The 14,959-nt window shown below is 45.3% G+C and overlaps 1 protein-coding gene across 8 annotated transcripts in view; it reads right to left on the bottom strand.

Moving 5' to 3' along the window:
• The window catches only part of LOC5577895 (Down syndrome cell adhesion molecule-like protein Dscam2), a 574,667-nt gene extending 561,911 nt beyond the window's left edge, over window positions 1-12,756 (bottom strand). For 7 of the 8 annotated variants that reach the window (XM_021842939.1, XM_021842944.1, XM_021842942.1 and 4 more), the window contains exon 1: window positions 12,021-12,756. The gene's annotated coding sequence lies outside the window, so the exon portion shown is untranslated. The remainder of the gene's footprint in view (window positions 1-12,020) is intronic. The other variant, XM_021842938.1, reaches the window with a different exon arrangement.
• Window positions 12,757-14,959: the final 2,203 nt, after the last annotated feature.

Raw genomic sequence — 14,959 nt, 5'->3', positions numbered from 1 at the left:
CGTGCTCGTAAATAAAGCAATCGTTGCTACACTCAGTTCTGAGTTAACTACCAGAGATGTATGTGCTGTCACAATCGATGTTTCTGTTGGTGACCTCAACAGGAAATACGTCTATTGTTCGGTATATTTACCACATGATGAACCATCCCCAACGGATGACTTCAAACGAGTTGTCGTACACTGCGTAACAAAAGGCCTTCCGCTGATTGTGGGCAGTGATGCCAATGCTCATCACATCATCTGGGGCAGCTCAGATATCAATTTGAGAGGCTCCAGTCTTTTTTTTTTTTTTTCCTTCTAAGCAATGGGGGGATAATCTGCTCAACAGACTCCGGACCGAGGTCCGGGAGTGTGGGGTTGGGGACCATTTACTACGTACAAGCAGTAAACAGGACTACACCCCCGACCCACTAAACCATTTCCATTGCCGCCAAACCCTTCGTCTCTCCGGGACCACCAAGAAGGCATTTCTTCGGAGAGGGGCTATTGCACATCGCATCCTCCAGGTTAGCTGCGTAGCCATGCAGCAACGAACATCGATGACACGCTTATGGGGGTCCACCAAGGTAGCATGCTGGCGCATTGCCAGCTTCCCGGGTGGTCCTCACCTCCCGTTGTCCGCTGAAGGCGGGCAGGGTCGACCACTAAGCCCGCGCCCAGCTGCACCGCAGGTATCAAGAACTGATACTGCGGGCTTCGCAATTTGACCTACTGAAGGCTCAGGCCCTATCAGCTAGCACGAGCTGGGATTGCTGACGAAGGGGCCTCCACCTGCCCCGAACAACCAGAGGCTCGTATCCACCCAGTAGGCCGGCGCCACGACAGCAGCGCTACCAGGATGTTCTCCCCGCGGCCACTTAATCGCTGTAAGGGTCGATTTCGACCGTAGGGCACCGGTATGACCTACGTAGCCGACTGCGAACCCTTGGACCACCTGTTGATTAGCGTCTGCACTAGTCACTCCTCGAGTCCACACGCCACCTCCTTTGGAGTTCCGAGACGATGTGGGTGATAGCCGATGAAACGGCATTCCAGCCAAACTCGTCTGCACACATCCTCTGGACCAAATTGTCCGGAGTCGTGTCCCGACCGCATGTGGCAAACATGCGGTCACGCATTGTGCGGAAACGCGGGCACACGAACAAAACGTGTTCCGCCGTTTCCTCTAAACCTGCACAAACTGGACATTCGGGAGAACCCGCATGACCGAAACGGTGTAGATATTGTCTAAAGCATCCATGACCCGAAAGGACCTGTGTTAGGTGGAATGTTAGTTCCCCATGGCGCCTATTGACCCAGATATCTAACCTCGGAATCAACCTGTGAGTCCACACTCCCTTGGTGGAACTGTCCCACGCACGCTGCCATTTGACCATGGAGGCCAGTCTGGCAGTCCTGCGTATGCCTCTTGTGCCGCGCATTTCGAAGCACTCTATGTCTTCCATGATAAGGATACCAATAGGCATCATACCGGTGATGACACAAAGTGCATCGTGTGACACGGTACGGTACGCGCTCGCAACCCTCAGGCACATTAGCCTATAAGTACTCTCTAGCTTGCTACGGTAGCTATCGGTACTCAAAGCCGTGCCCCAAGCCGGGCCACCATACCTCAGTATGGACGAGGCGACACTGGCCAGAAGCTTACGCTTGCTGGCGTACACCGCAGAGCTATTGGACATCATCCGGGACAGTGCCACAATAGCTGTGGAGGCTCTCTTGCAGGCATAATCGACATGGCTACCGAAGGTAAGCTTGTCGTCGATCATCACCCCCAAGTGTTTGACGGAGCGCTTCGAAGTGATTGTGCAGTCGCCTACACTGATCACCGCTTGCTGCGCCGACTTTCGGTTGTTGACAACAACAGCCTCCGTTTTGTGGTGAGCCAATTCCAGTTTCCTGGAGCTCATCCACTCCTCCACAATTGCGATCGAGTGGGCTGCAGTCAATTCCACTTCTTCGATCGATTCACCGTAGACCTCCAGCGTAATATCGTCGGCAAAGCCAACGATGACCACACCCGCCGGGAATTTCAATCTCAACACCTCGTCGTACATGACATTCCATAACACCGGACCCAGGATGGAACCTTGCGGGACTCCTGAGGTTATGTGAAAGCACTTCCGACCCACCTCTGTGTCATAGACTAATACCCGATTCTGGAAGTAACTTCCGAGAATCTTGTACAGGTACTCGGGTATCCCCAGACGCAGGAGCGCATCAGCAATAGCCGCCCAACTGGCACTATTAAATGCATTCCTTACATCCAGAGTCACTACTGCGCAGTAGCGAATACCCCTCCTCTTACGCTGGAGTGCTATCTCAGCGGTTTTCTTAACCGCCAGAATAGCGTCTACAGTGGACCTCCCTTTCCGGAAGCCGAACTGGTTGCCTGAGAGACCATTTACACCCTCGGTGTACCTCGACAGTCTGTTGAGGATGATCTTCTCGAGCACTTTCCCCACCGTGTCAATCAAGCAAATTGGTCTATACGCCGACGGGTCACCGGGTGGTTTCCCCGCCTTTGGCAATAGTACCAGGCTCTGCCTCTTCCACGCATCTGGAAATACTCCCTCGTCCAGGCATATCTGCATAGCAGATCTGAACATACCGGGAGCCTCCAAGATTGCGACTTTGAGGGCCAGGTTTGGAACTCCGTCCGGGCCTGGTGCCTTCCCCATGCTTAGGGATTTTGCAATCCCTACAAGTTCCTCATCAGTTACTCTATCCTCATCACCAGCCCCAATCCCCGGCTGTCCTACAAAAGGAGGCCATGGGCTAGGGTTGTGGCGCGGGAAGAGCTCCTCGATGATCCCCTCCAGCATCTGTGGAGACTGCTCCGTAGGAGCAATTGCACCTCTTGTCTTCGCCATTACGATCCTGTAGGCATCACCCCACGGGTTCGCGTTGGCACTCTGACAGAGTCCCTCGAAGCAGGCCTTTTTGCTTGCCCTTATCTCAGACTTCAGCGCGACTTTGGCAGCGGTGAACACCGCCCGTCGTTCTTCACGCTCCTGCTCGGTACGTGCTCGCTGCATCCGTCTCCTGGCCCGTAGGCAGGCACGGCGCAGGTTCGCAATAGCTTGAGTCCACCAGTATGTCGGTGGTCTCCCATTCCTAGGGTGGACTTTTCTAGGCATGGTCGCATCGCATGCACGCGTAAGCACCGCTACCAGTTCGTCCCCGCTTAGGCCGAGTAGGTTACGCTCACGGCGGAGCGCCTCCCTAAGTACTTCATCATTGAAGTACGATGTCTTCCACCTACGAGGGCTTGGCCTTGACCTAGCCGCTTCCTCAACCCGCTGCCTGCTGTTGTTGTAGTCGATACTGTAGCGAACCGCCAGGTGGTCGCTGTGAGTGTAGCCATCGTCTACCCTCCAGTTCGAACTACTCGTTAGGCCAGGACTACAAAAAGTAACGTCGATAATCGACTCCGCTCCGTTACGGCTGAAGGTACTTTTGGCACCAACATTAGCCAGATCGACATCTAGCACGGCCAGTGCCTCTAGCAGGATTTGACCTCGCTGATTCGTGTTACGGCTTCCCCATTCCACGGCCCAGGCATTGAAGTCGCCCGCTATTACAACTGGCCTTCGCCCTGTCAGCGCGGTCGTCATGCAGTCCAGCATCTGCGTGAACCGCTCGGTCGACCAACTCGGAGGCGCATAGCAGCTACAGAAGAGGACCCCGTTTACTTTGGCGATCACGAAGCCCTCGTAGGTAGTAGACACCAACTGCTGGACAGGGTATTTACCCGTTGTCCATATCGCCGCCATTTTTCCGGATCCATCCACGACCCAGTTGCCGTTGCCGGCGGGTACTCGGTATGGGTCCGATATGATGGCGATGTCCGTCCCCCACTCAGCAACTGACTGGTACAGCAGTTGCTGAGCTGCGTCACAGTGGTTCAGGTTCAGCTGCGTTACCTGCACTGTGATTCGTTGATGGCTCGTTTGAAGGTCGGGCACCTTGAGCCTCCCGTTGGGTGATTGTTGTTCACGGACTTGCCGGAACAAATCAAGCACTTGGGAGGGTTCTTGCAGCCTAGTGCCTTATGACCTTCCTCACCACAACGCCTGCACAACTTAGTCCTATCAGGGCCTTTACAGCCCCAGGACTTGTGTCCAGGTTCCCTGCACCTAAAGCAGATCACTGGTTGCTCATGTATGTTCAGTGAACATACTGACCAACCAACCTTGATCTTACCTACCTTAGCGGACTTATTTGCGTCTGCCACAGGTAGGTGTACTAAGGCCACCTGAGTACCTGCCGGACCTTTCCGTAGCTGAACGGCGGTGGTGGGCACCTGCACTTCGCACTGTTGCCGCAGTGCCGTGACGAGCTCTTCTGCGTTAGTGATCTCGTCAAGGTTCATCACCTTCAGAGTCACTGACTGCGTCAGAGCCCTCACTTCAACACCAGCGCCAAGGACCTCTTCCGCCAAACTTTTGTAGGCGGCGCCCTTGCGCTCCTTGTCGCGCTTGAGCTCGAGGATCATTTCACCTGTACGAGTGCGTCTTACACTGCGTACGTCGGCTCCTAGATCCGCAAGCTTCGCGTCACTGCGCATCGCCTTCAGGACTTCCGAGTACTTGGACTCTTCCGTCTTGATGATGATCGCATCACCCTTTTCGCGCTTGGCACCTACCCTCCTACCTTTCTTAGGTCTGGTATCCCTGCGCTCCTGATTCTCCTGTTTCTTCTTCTTCTTCTTCCTCACTACGGTTGTCCAGGGGGCGTCCCCCCCCTGCTCCGCCCTGACCTGTGGTGATGGAGGACCTCTCAAAGGTCGCAACCCCCTGTTCCCATCACTCCGTGAGGGGCCAGCCTTTTCGGGCCCACCCTTCTCGGCTTTCCGGGACGCCTGGCTGGGGTCCGATTTTCCGGCACTTCTGCCGGTTTTCGGGGTCAGTATCCGCCTGGCCTTACGAGCGCCGCCGGGTAGCTCCTCCCCTGACGGCTGCCTCGCGCGCTTCTGCGATTGCTTGCTGTAAGCATTCGCTTCCACGCTTTTGGGGCTGCCCGCGAAAACGAAGGGTTCCGTCTGGGTAGACTTCGGCACCTTCAGTTCCACGGGTTCTGCCGCAGCCACAGTCACCATGGGTTCAACATGGTTCTGCTTGGCCGCCAACATTGACTTACGAAGTCTAAGCAAGGCCTGCTTGAGGTCCTTGCTGATGTTAGACTTCGAGGACGCAAAGTCAATTATGGAGTCGAGCTGCTGTGCAGCCACTTCCATCGCAGAGAGCCCATCTCTACTTTTATTGATGGCCCTCATCAACCACGCTCCATCCATAACTTCACCCGATGCGTTAGCCGGGGATGAAATATGGGTTCCAGCACTGGCACTACGTGCACTGCTGCCTCCTCCTGCTTCTACTCTCCTCAACGGAGATCTAGCTAGCCCACTTCTTGCGAAGGGGTTCGCTTCCCTACTACTGCAACTACCTGCACTACCACTACTAATCTGATTATTATTTGAATTTGTACTCATTTTGGATCCCACGAGTAGCACGGGAAAAGAGGTCAACCACGCCAGAGCCCTGCATTAACGCGGTAAGGGACAAATACTGTGAGGGGTGCCCAGGTGCCCCACAGGCTCCGTTAATGGCCGAACATCTTTTTCACCCCTTCGACCATTCATTCCTCAGCACGGTTTTTCGCATCACACCTTGAATTGGGGTTACCCCGTTTGGTGGACTCTTACCACCGGAACGGGTTGTCCGTAGTTCTATTCTGGACGCCGGAACTACACGGCAAAGAGGCTCCAGTCTGATGGAATACTTAAGTAGTACAGACCTTGGATTACTTAACATAGGCAATCGCCCAACCTTCATGGTTTCTAATAGAGAAGAAGTGTTAGACATAACGCTCTGCTTGAATAGAATCAGTCACGAGTTGACGAATTGGCATGTATCAGATGAGGAATCATTATCTGATCATCGCTACATCTTCTTTGAACATTCAAATGTAACTGCGCAGACTTTGCGTTTTAGGAATCCCCGGTCAACAAACTGGGAACTCTATATTGAATTGGTTGCGACCAAATTTCATAGATATTCTCCGTCCATTGAAAATCCAAGTGATCTGGATGATGCCGTTGATACTACAACATCCTACATTATGGAAGCTTTTGAAGAAGCATGTCCTCTGCGGTCTGTAAAGACTACAAGAGGGACCCCATGGTGGAATTCCGATCTGACTAGACTCAGGAAACAATGTAGAAGGAGTTGGAACAGACGCCGTTCAGCTGGATCAGAGTCGTTCAAGTCGGCTCGCAAGGCTTACAAGAAGGCTCTTCGTTCTGCTGAACGATCCGGCTGGAAAAACCTTTGTACAAATGCTTCCAGTTTGAGTGAAGTCAGTCGGCTGAACAAAATCCTTGCAAAATCTAAGGATTTCCAAGTGAACGAAATTCGCTTACCTAATGGTGACTTTACTTCTTCTGATGAAGAAGTTTTAGAATGTTTATTCAATACACACTTCCCCGGATGTGTGGACATAGCATCTACGGATGAACCAAATGTCTTTTCATGTAGTTACGAGTCTCTGGCCTCGGCTCGCAGTATCGTAACTACTGAATCGATTCAATGGGCACTTAATAGTTTTGCTCCTTTCAAATCTCCAGGAGCGGATGGGATTTATCCTGTTCTGCTCCAAAAGGGGTTTGAGTTTATCAAACATGTTTTGAAAAAGCTACTTGTAAGCAGTTTCGCTACCGGGTATATTCCCAGATCCTGGCGTGATATTACTGTAAAGTTTATCCCGAAAGGTGGACGTGCGTCGTATGAAGAAGCGAAGAGTTTTAGACCAATCAGTCTGACCTCTTTTCTTCTGAAATGTCTGGAACGCATTATCAATCATCACATCCGTGATGTTTATTTGGCAAACATGCCTCTTCATGTGAATCAACATGCTTACCAATCTGGAAAGTCCACTGTGACTCTTTTACACAAAGTTGTATACGATATCGAGAAAGCATTCGCTCAGAAGCAATCCTGCATGGGTGTTTTCTTGGATATTGAGGGGGCCTTTGATAACGTGTCTTTCGATGCCATATTGGAAGCCGCACGAAACCATGGGCTACCTACAATGATTACCAATTGGATTCATCAAATGCTCAAAAACCGACATCTCTTCTCGACATTGCGTCAAGCAGCGATTCGAAAATTGAGTGTCTGCAGATGCCCCCAAGGGGGAGTCTTGTCACCACTTTTGTGGAATCTCGTAGCAGATACGCTATTGAGGCAACTCAATAATAGCGGTTTTCCAACATATGGATTTGCCGACGACTATCTAGCTCTGATAGTTGGTATGTACATAAGCACCCTATTCGACCTGATGCAAAGTGCTCTTCAGGTAGTCGAGAGTTGGTGTCGCCAATATGGCCTTTCGGTTAACCCGAATAAAACATCTATTGTTCTGTTTACGGAAAGACGAAACCGCAATGGAATTCGACCTTTACGTCTTTTTGACACTGAGAATAATGTGACTGATCAAGTAAAGTATGTCGGAGTCATTCTAGATTCCAAACTTTCATGGATACCTCACATTGATTTCAGAGTCAAAAAAGCTTGCATGGCTTTCGGTCAATGCCGACGAACCTTTGGTAAAACTTGGGGCCTCAAACCCAAATATATCAATTGGATTTACACAACAGTTGTTCGACCAATATTGGCATATGGATGTCTTGTGTGGTGGCAAAAGGGCGAAGTGAGAACAATCCAATCAAAATTGGGCCATCTCCAAAGGATGTGCTTGATGGCGATGTCTGGTGCGTTCTCTACAACTCCCACAGCAGCGCTCGAGGTCCTTTTCGACGTTGCGCCACTAAACATATATCTTAAACAAGAAGCACTTTCTTGCTCTTACCGTTTATGGGTACTGGATTTACTGGAGAAAAATCCAGTGAATCGTAGATCTACACACACTTCGTTGTTTCCACTTTTGGTGAATTGGGACAAAATTGTCCTTGCTCCAAGTGATCTCACAATTGCTTGTCACTTTCCTTACAGGACATTTACCACACAATTCCCTTCACGGGAAGAGTGGACGTCTGGCTATTTGGAAAGAAGTATATCAAACAATATAGTATGTTACACTGATGGCTCCCTTCTTGAAGGTAGAGCTGGTGCAGGAGTATATTCTCGTGAGCTAAGGCTGAATCAGTTTTACTCACTTGGTAGAAACTGCACCGTTTTTCAGGCGGAAATATTTGCCCTTATGTGTGGAGTGCAATCAGCACTTCAACAGCGCGTAATGGGTAAAGTCATATACTTCTGTTCAGATAGTCAAGCTGCTATAAAAGCTCTCGCTTCGGCCAACTCAAGGTCGAAGCTTGTTATCGCATGTCGAACTCAAATTGAGGAACTGAATTCAGTCAACTCTGTAAACCTTGTATGGGTACCTGGCCATTCTTCCATCGTTGGAAATGAATTGGCTGATGAGCTAGCTCGCGATGGAGCATCGCATGACTTCATTGGCCCTCAGCCGGCTATTCCAATTTCGAAGTGCTGGGTGAAGCTTCAGATAAATTCTTGGGCGGCAACTCAGCACAAGCAATATTGGAATAGTTTGGAGTCATGTCGTCAAACAAAATTGTACATTACTGAGCCATCTCCAAGGGTGGCGAAGTGTTTAACAAATCTGTCAAAGCAGAATTGCAGTCTCTTGGTCAGAGCGTTGACAGGCCACTGCCGACTCAACTATCACATGGCAAATATTCAGCGTGCTGACTCATTTGTGTGTGATAGTTGTGACTCCGATTATGGAACTTCGTATCACCCGATATGTGACTGTCCAGTTTTTGCGCAAATGCGATTCCAATTACTTGGTAAACACTTATTAAGTGAAACTGAATTCAGAAGCCTGAATCTTCAGGACATTCTGTTATTCTTAACCCGCTGTGGTAATGAGCTATAGGCTCTCTTTACGCTCATGCGTTTTGCAGTGCCCTTTTTAGGGCGCTGTTCGAACCCATTGTGGTGTGGAGCTACATGCTCTCATTTCGCTTATGCGATCTTCCCTCTTCAAGGGACCCCACTCCTATTTCCTCCCATCTTTCCCTTCCCTTTCCTCTCCCATCGGGTAGATGATGAAATAGGCTCAAATATGGCGATGGCACAAATCTCCCAACTGGTGGGGAACGTGCCTTTGGAGCCGGCCTTCTGATACCTGATCGGTTTCAAATCCAGGAGGACGATAGATTCCATGAACCTTGATGCCAGTCTCCAAAATAACAATTTCAATATGATGCAATCCGTTATCCTCCATGTTGGATATCACTTCGAAGCTGATTCCATCTCTGATGAAGATAGCAAGCCCTCCAGATGAGCTACAACATAGTTTCCAAAAATCGTTCACGTTTTGTTAAAAAGTAGATGACATTAAATACGGGGATTTTTTTTCCATACGGGTTTGGGCCGAAAGGTCTCAGATTTTCATGAAACTTTTTCCACAGGCAGGGCTCATCAATATATGAATAAAAAAAATTGAGAAAAATTCAGGGTCGCCTATTTCGCCTATTTAAGCTCAGTTTTTTTTTTTGTTTTCCCCTGACATTACTTACTTAGAAAAATCATAACTCAAGAATGAAGCATCATAGAAACAAAGTTTTTTTTATGAAAATGAAAGCAAATTTTCTCATAAAATAAAAAAAATTAACTGGAAAAAGCTTTCCACAAAATTTTCCACCGTTGAGAAAATTCGTAAAGAAAAGCCGGAAAAAGTATGCTCCAGCTCGTGGAAAATTTTCAAAAAAATATTTTTGAGAAGATAATTTTATAAGCTTTAATCGCTGAAATTTTTGAAATGTACTTTTTTTTTTCGTTTTTGAGTTATGGCCAATTTTGTAAAAAATTTGCAAATGTGTCATTTTGAGCCTTTTCTTTGAAAAATCATTTCTTTGAATCATCATTCATTAAAACCAATCCCATATCTTTTTATCAGATGTTTAAGAAAATTTGCAATTGCTTTGATAAAAAATCTTTGTTTTTCCGATGCTCCGATTGAAATATGGGTTTTCAAAGAAAAGGCTTATATGGTCATTTTCCACAAAATTGGCCATAACTCGAAAACTAAAAAAATAGTACATTTCAAAAATTTCAGCGATTAAAGCTTATGAAATTATCTTCTCAAAAATATTGCTTTGAAAATTTTCCACGAGTTGGAGCATAGCTTTCCCGGCTTTTCTTTGCGAATTTTCTCAACGGTGGAAAATTTTGTGGAAAACTTTTTCCAATTAATTTTTTTTATTCATGAGAAAATTTGCTTTCATTTCATAAAAAGAACTTTGTTTCTATGTTGCTTCGTTCTTGAGTTATGATTTTTTCAAAGTAAGTAGTGTCAGAGGAAAACAAAAAAATCCAACTGAGTTTTCCGGGAAAATAGGCAACCCTGAATTTTTTTTCAATTTTTTTATTCATATATTGATGAGCCCTGCCTGTGGAAAAAGTTTCATGAAAATCTGAGACCCTTCGGCCCAAACCCGTACGGAAATAAAAAAAAATCCCCAGAAGTAACCTACTTTTTTCCCTCAATCTGTCGCCAGAACAATTTCGAGTTGATTTCGAAAATTATGCCAGTCGTCCATTATGCCAAACGTATATTATGCCTTTCGTATTTATGCCTATCATAATTATGCCTAACGTCGCACATCCATTTAAATACATGAACTTTTAATGAATTGTGCACGAAATAGTATAGGAAAACTTCTTGAGAGTTATTGTATCCAAACAATTAAAAGTTGGTTTTATTTATTGATTAGCAGATGTATTAAGCATTTCTTTGTCATTGACGTTGAGCATTTGAAATTGTTTTTGAGAGATGTATGAATGAATGTGACGTTTACTAAAAATTAAGCAGCACTGGATTTGAGCTCACGTTTCGTTTCAAATTGCTTACATAACTCATATTTCATGCGTTTTCTTAAAAGTTTTTCTATGAAGTTATGACTCAACAGAACACTTGATGGAAAAACATTTCGAATCCTTCATGATGAAAACTGAAAGATTATTGACGGTAGTATTCATTCATTACGTAACTACAAAATTGTCAATTTTTTATTCTCAGTTTTTTGCTCTGTAACGCTTCTACGATCGAAAATTGCAAAACTGTATAAGCTGTAACGCTAGGGGCCCTGATAGCCTTAGTGGTAAACGCACAGCTATTTCGCAAGACCAAGCTAAGTGTCGTGGATTCGAATACCGCCGGTCTAGGATCTCTTCGGATGGGAAATTTTCTCAACTGCCAAGAGCAAAGCGTATTTTCGTACTTGCCACGCGATATACACATGCAAATATGGAAAGCGTATGAAAATGAAAGCTATCAGTTAATAACTAAGGAAAATAATCATTAGGACACTAAGCCTAGAAGCAGGTGCTGTCTCAGCTGGGTCGAAATGCCAGAGAGGAAAAAAAAAGCTGTAAAGCTTGAGCCTACCCTCTCTCTCTACACCTAGAGCTTCACATGATTTCTGGACGGTCCTTGCATTACTTTTCGTAGTTAGTCATAAAGCATATATCTTTGTTTATTTTCTAGCTGACATTGAAAGTAAATCAAAATCTTATACAACGATTGAAATTTGTGATGATAATATCAGCTCGAGTTAGATCAGGTTAGTTTTACTTGTACATTGTAAACCTGTTACAGTTGTAAAGTTTTTAATTTAACAAATATAGTTGAACAACAAAATCAACTGGATACCGGAATGTATTGTGGACATTTAAAACAGTTTTGGAATGACGCTAAAATGTGGAATTAATTTGAGATGAACACAATGCTTCAATGCATTTTGCATGAAATTTGTTCACACTAGCCATATTGATTTTCTTGAGCAGTCCATAGATCAAATCTCTATTTGCTTTCTTCCCTATTAGAAACTGTGTCACATATTATCACAGTACCCACTCGGCAATGTTACACTTTTCGATACTGAGCTTAACCAACTTTTCCGGACAAGATTGTTCCATGTATACACATTCGGAATGCTCCATGCATAGTTTACATCTGATAAACTCTACCTTCCGCTCCCCATTTAGCGATTCATTGGCACAACTTCAGTTTCATCGAAATCCAAGATGCACTCAGTTTCATTCACAAGTAGAACGTCGACGGTGGAAAATATCTTCCTCGAACACACCCACGACCGAAATCCGCAACTAGAAACTAGCACAAACACACCGCATCTCGTTTCACCTTCGAATTCTCTGCCGAAAAGTCTTCACAACATCCTGCGACCATGAAGAAACGAGCACCAGTTCACAGACGGGCAAAATTTTGGCGCTTTTCCTTCGTATGTTTCACTTTTCCTTTTCAGCCGCGCTTTCTCCTCAGACAATTTTCTTCTTATTGGCACACAGCGTCTCGCCACACACTAGTCATCCCCATCCAACGCCCAACTGCATTCCCCTTCTGGATTGAGTTTTCCACCCCTGCACAAGCACAGAGTTGCACTCAGAACACTTCTAGGAGGAAAAGCTTCTCTTCCGGATGCAATCCGATCCAATCTGCATCTGTCGGAATGAGACCGAAAATGACGGCGACCCTCATCCTCCTCACTCGCTCGCACACATTGTTTCCGGCCGAGAGGCCACTTCAGCTTCTGCTTCTTATTCCTTCTACATCCACCACTGCAGCAGGCAGCTTCTAGCAGCTCTTCAAACTGGAGGGACTACAAAAGTGGGTGGTGGCAGCGAGAAACCGGCCCTCGACACAGGATTCAACCCGATGGCATTTCGACAAACCGAACACCTCAACGAACACTCACCAACTGAACGGACGATTCCGAGTGCAGTCGTGTCCTAGCCGTCCGAATTGATGCCGTGGTGAATTTCTGTTCCTGTGCTGTTTCCTCGTGGGGGAGAGCCACTTCCTTCCGAATGCTATGGGAAGCTTTCAGTGCAGTGGATGCAAGGAACTGGGTGCATTACTATGGAGATGAGAGAGTGATCATTGCATCCGTGGGGTGGAAAATAGAGCGAATGCTTCGGAGATGAAATGCATCCAGTGATCGTGAGCAGCCGGCAAACTTTAGCGGAGAGACATCGAAAGAATGACGAAAGGCCGAGCGCGCCAGGATTCACTGCGGGCTTTGGAACTACAATTGCTGAGCAAAATTCAAGCACTACGTATTCTAATACAAAAATAGTGTTGACTCATTACTTCTTTATTTATTAACTTATTTATTTATTGTCGTCAATCATGTGTTTAGACCGTTACAGAGAGTTTCTTATGCGTTAGTTTCACTAATACATTCAATAACGTAATTTTCCTTCTTAAGATAATGTGCGAAAGTATTGGTTCAGCTTCGCTTTGGACCTAGTTAAGTCAATTAAATCGTAATGTTTATTATGAATAGTCATCATTTGGTTCATTGGCCCGATTTTCGCATAATTAGTACGATAATAGTTGATTGCAAATAGTTCTCGATAGCGTAAACGTCTGGATGGTACATAAAAGTTAAATTTAGATAATAATTCTGGTGAATCAACTTTATGAGATACAATATCGTTTATAAATGAAATCATTGCATATTTACGACGCTCTCTTAGTGTTTGAATATCAATCACCATACATCTAGCTTTGTAAGATGGTAATGGAAATTCGGTCCAACCTAATTTGCGAAGAGCATAAAATGAAAATTGTTTTTGTACCGCCTCCATTAGACTGATGCAAATTTTGAAGTTTTTGCTCCCCTATGCTTAAACGATGTCAATTATGATGAAAATGATCCACTTAAAATTTGAAACGATTCGGAAGAAATTTGGTTGTGCACACGCTATTTAAAGTTTATATGGAAATTACTATGGGAAAGGCAAACCTTTTGTGTTCAGTACTCTATCTGCTCGTCATAATAATCTATGGAAAAGTGAACACACTCATCTCATGTAAAAACTTCACAGCTACAACTTTGCCGAAGACCACATTTTGTTGGGATGTAAGGATTATTTGTTATTCTTGATTCCAAAGTCTAAACCATGCTGAGAAGATCATTCAATTACTTTCAGAGCAACACTGCTTTTTTGCTGTAGAACATAGTAGCCTGGATTGCTTTGACCTATTCTTCCCGCCAGGAGCACCACTGTTGCCTGCCGAATAGTTGGTGGAGCATGCTACATGCAAACCAACTTTATGATGATGAATAACAATTTATCCTGACGTCCAATCAAAAAGTGGTCTTCGGCAAAGTTGTAGCTGGGAGAATTTCACATTACTAGAATATGCTCACTTTTCCATAAAATATAATGACGAAAAGATAGAGAGCTGAACACAAAAGATTGGCGTTTTCCATAGTAATCTCCATATAAACTTCAAATGGCGTGTGCACAGTCAAATTTCTCCCGAATTACTTCAAACTTTGGGAGGATGCTATTTACCATAATAAAAATCGTTAAGGCATAGGGGAGCAAACATTTCAAAATTTGCATCACTCTAGCCTCCATCCTTTTTTCATGTACTGTTGAAAAAGGTGACCAAATGATGCTGCAATATTCAAGTATTGATCTAACACAGGCAATAAACAATTTTTATATTGAGTATGGATCATTGAAGTTTAATGAAGCCTAACATATTATTAGGTTTATTTATCATAGTGTTATAGAGATCAATGAAAGTGAGTTTTGAGTCTAAAATTATGCCTAAGTCTCTGATTCTATTACATTTTTCAACATTTTGATTACCTGAACTGCCCATAACTGCATATTTGTAACATTCGACAAAAGTAGGCATTGAGTAAATGGCATCTCAAGTTTGCATTTTATTGCAGTATGGGAGGAAACTAATATTTCAAAAAATCACTAGGAATTCAAAAGTGCTTATTTGAGGCTGAAATTTTGTACAGCTCATATCGCATATTTAGTGAATAGTCAGAAAATAATTCTGATAGAAATTTCGTTGCTACTGCATTTTGAGGCTCATGTATAATCTCAATGTGACTGTTATGCGGTGACAATTGCCAATG

The sequence above is a fragment of the Aedes aegypti genome, chromosome 2 (assembly GCF_002204515.2).
Source record: "Aedes aegypti strain LVP_AGWG chromosome 2, AaegL5.0 Primary Assembly, whole genome shotgun sequence".
NCBI classification, from domain to species: domain Eukaryota; kingdom Metazoa; phylum Arthropoda; class Insecta; order Diptera; family Culicidae; genus Aedes; species Aedes aegypti.
Note: the sequence above shows the minus strand (reverse complement) of the source record. Positions and strands in the feature narration are given on the sequence as shown.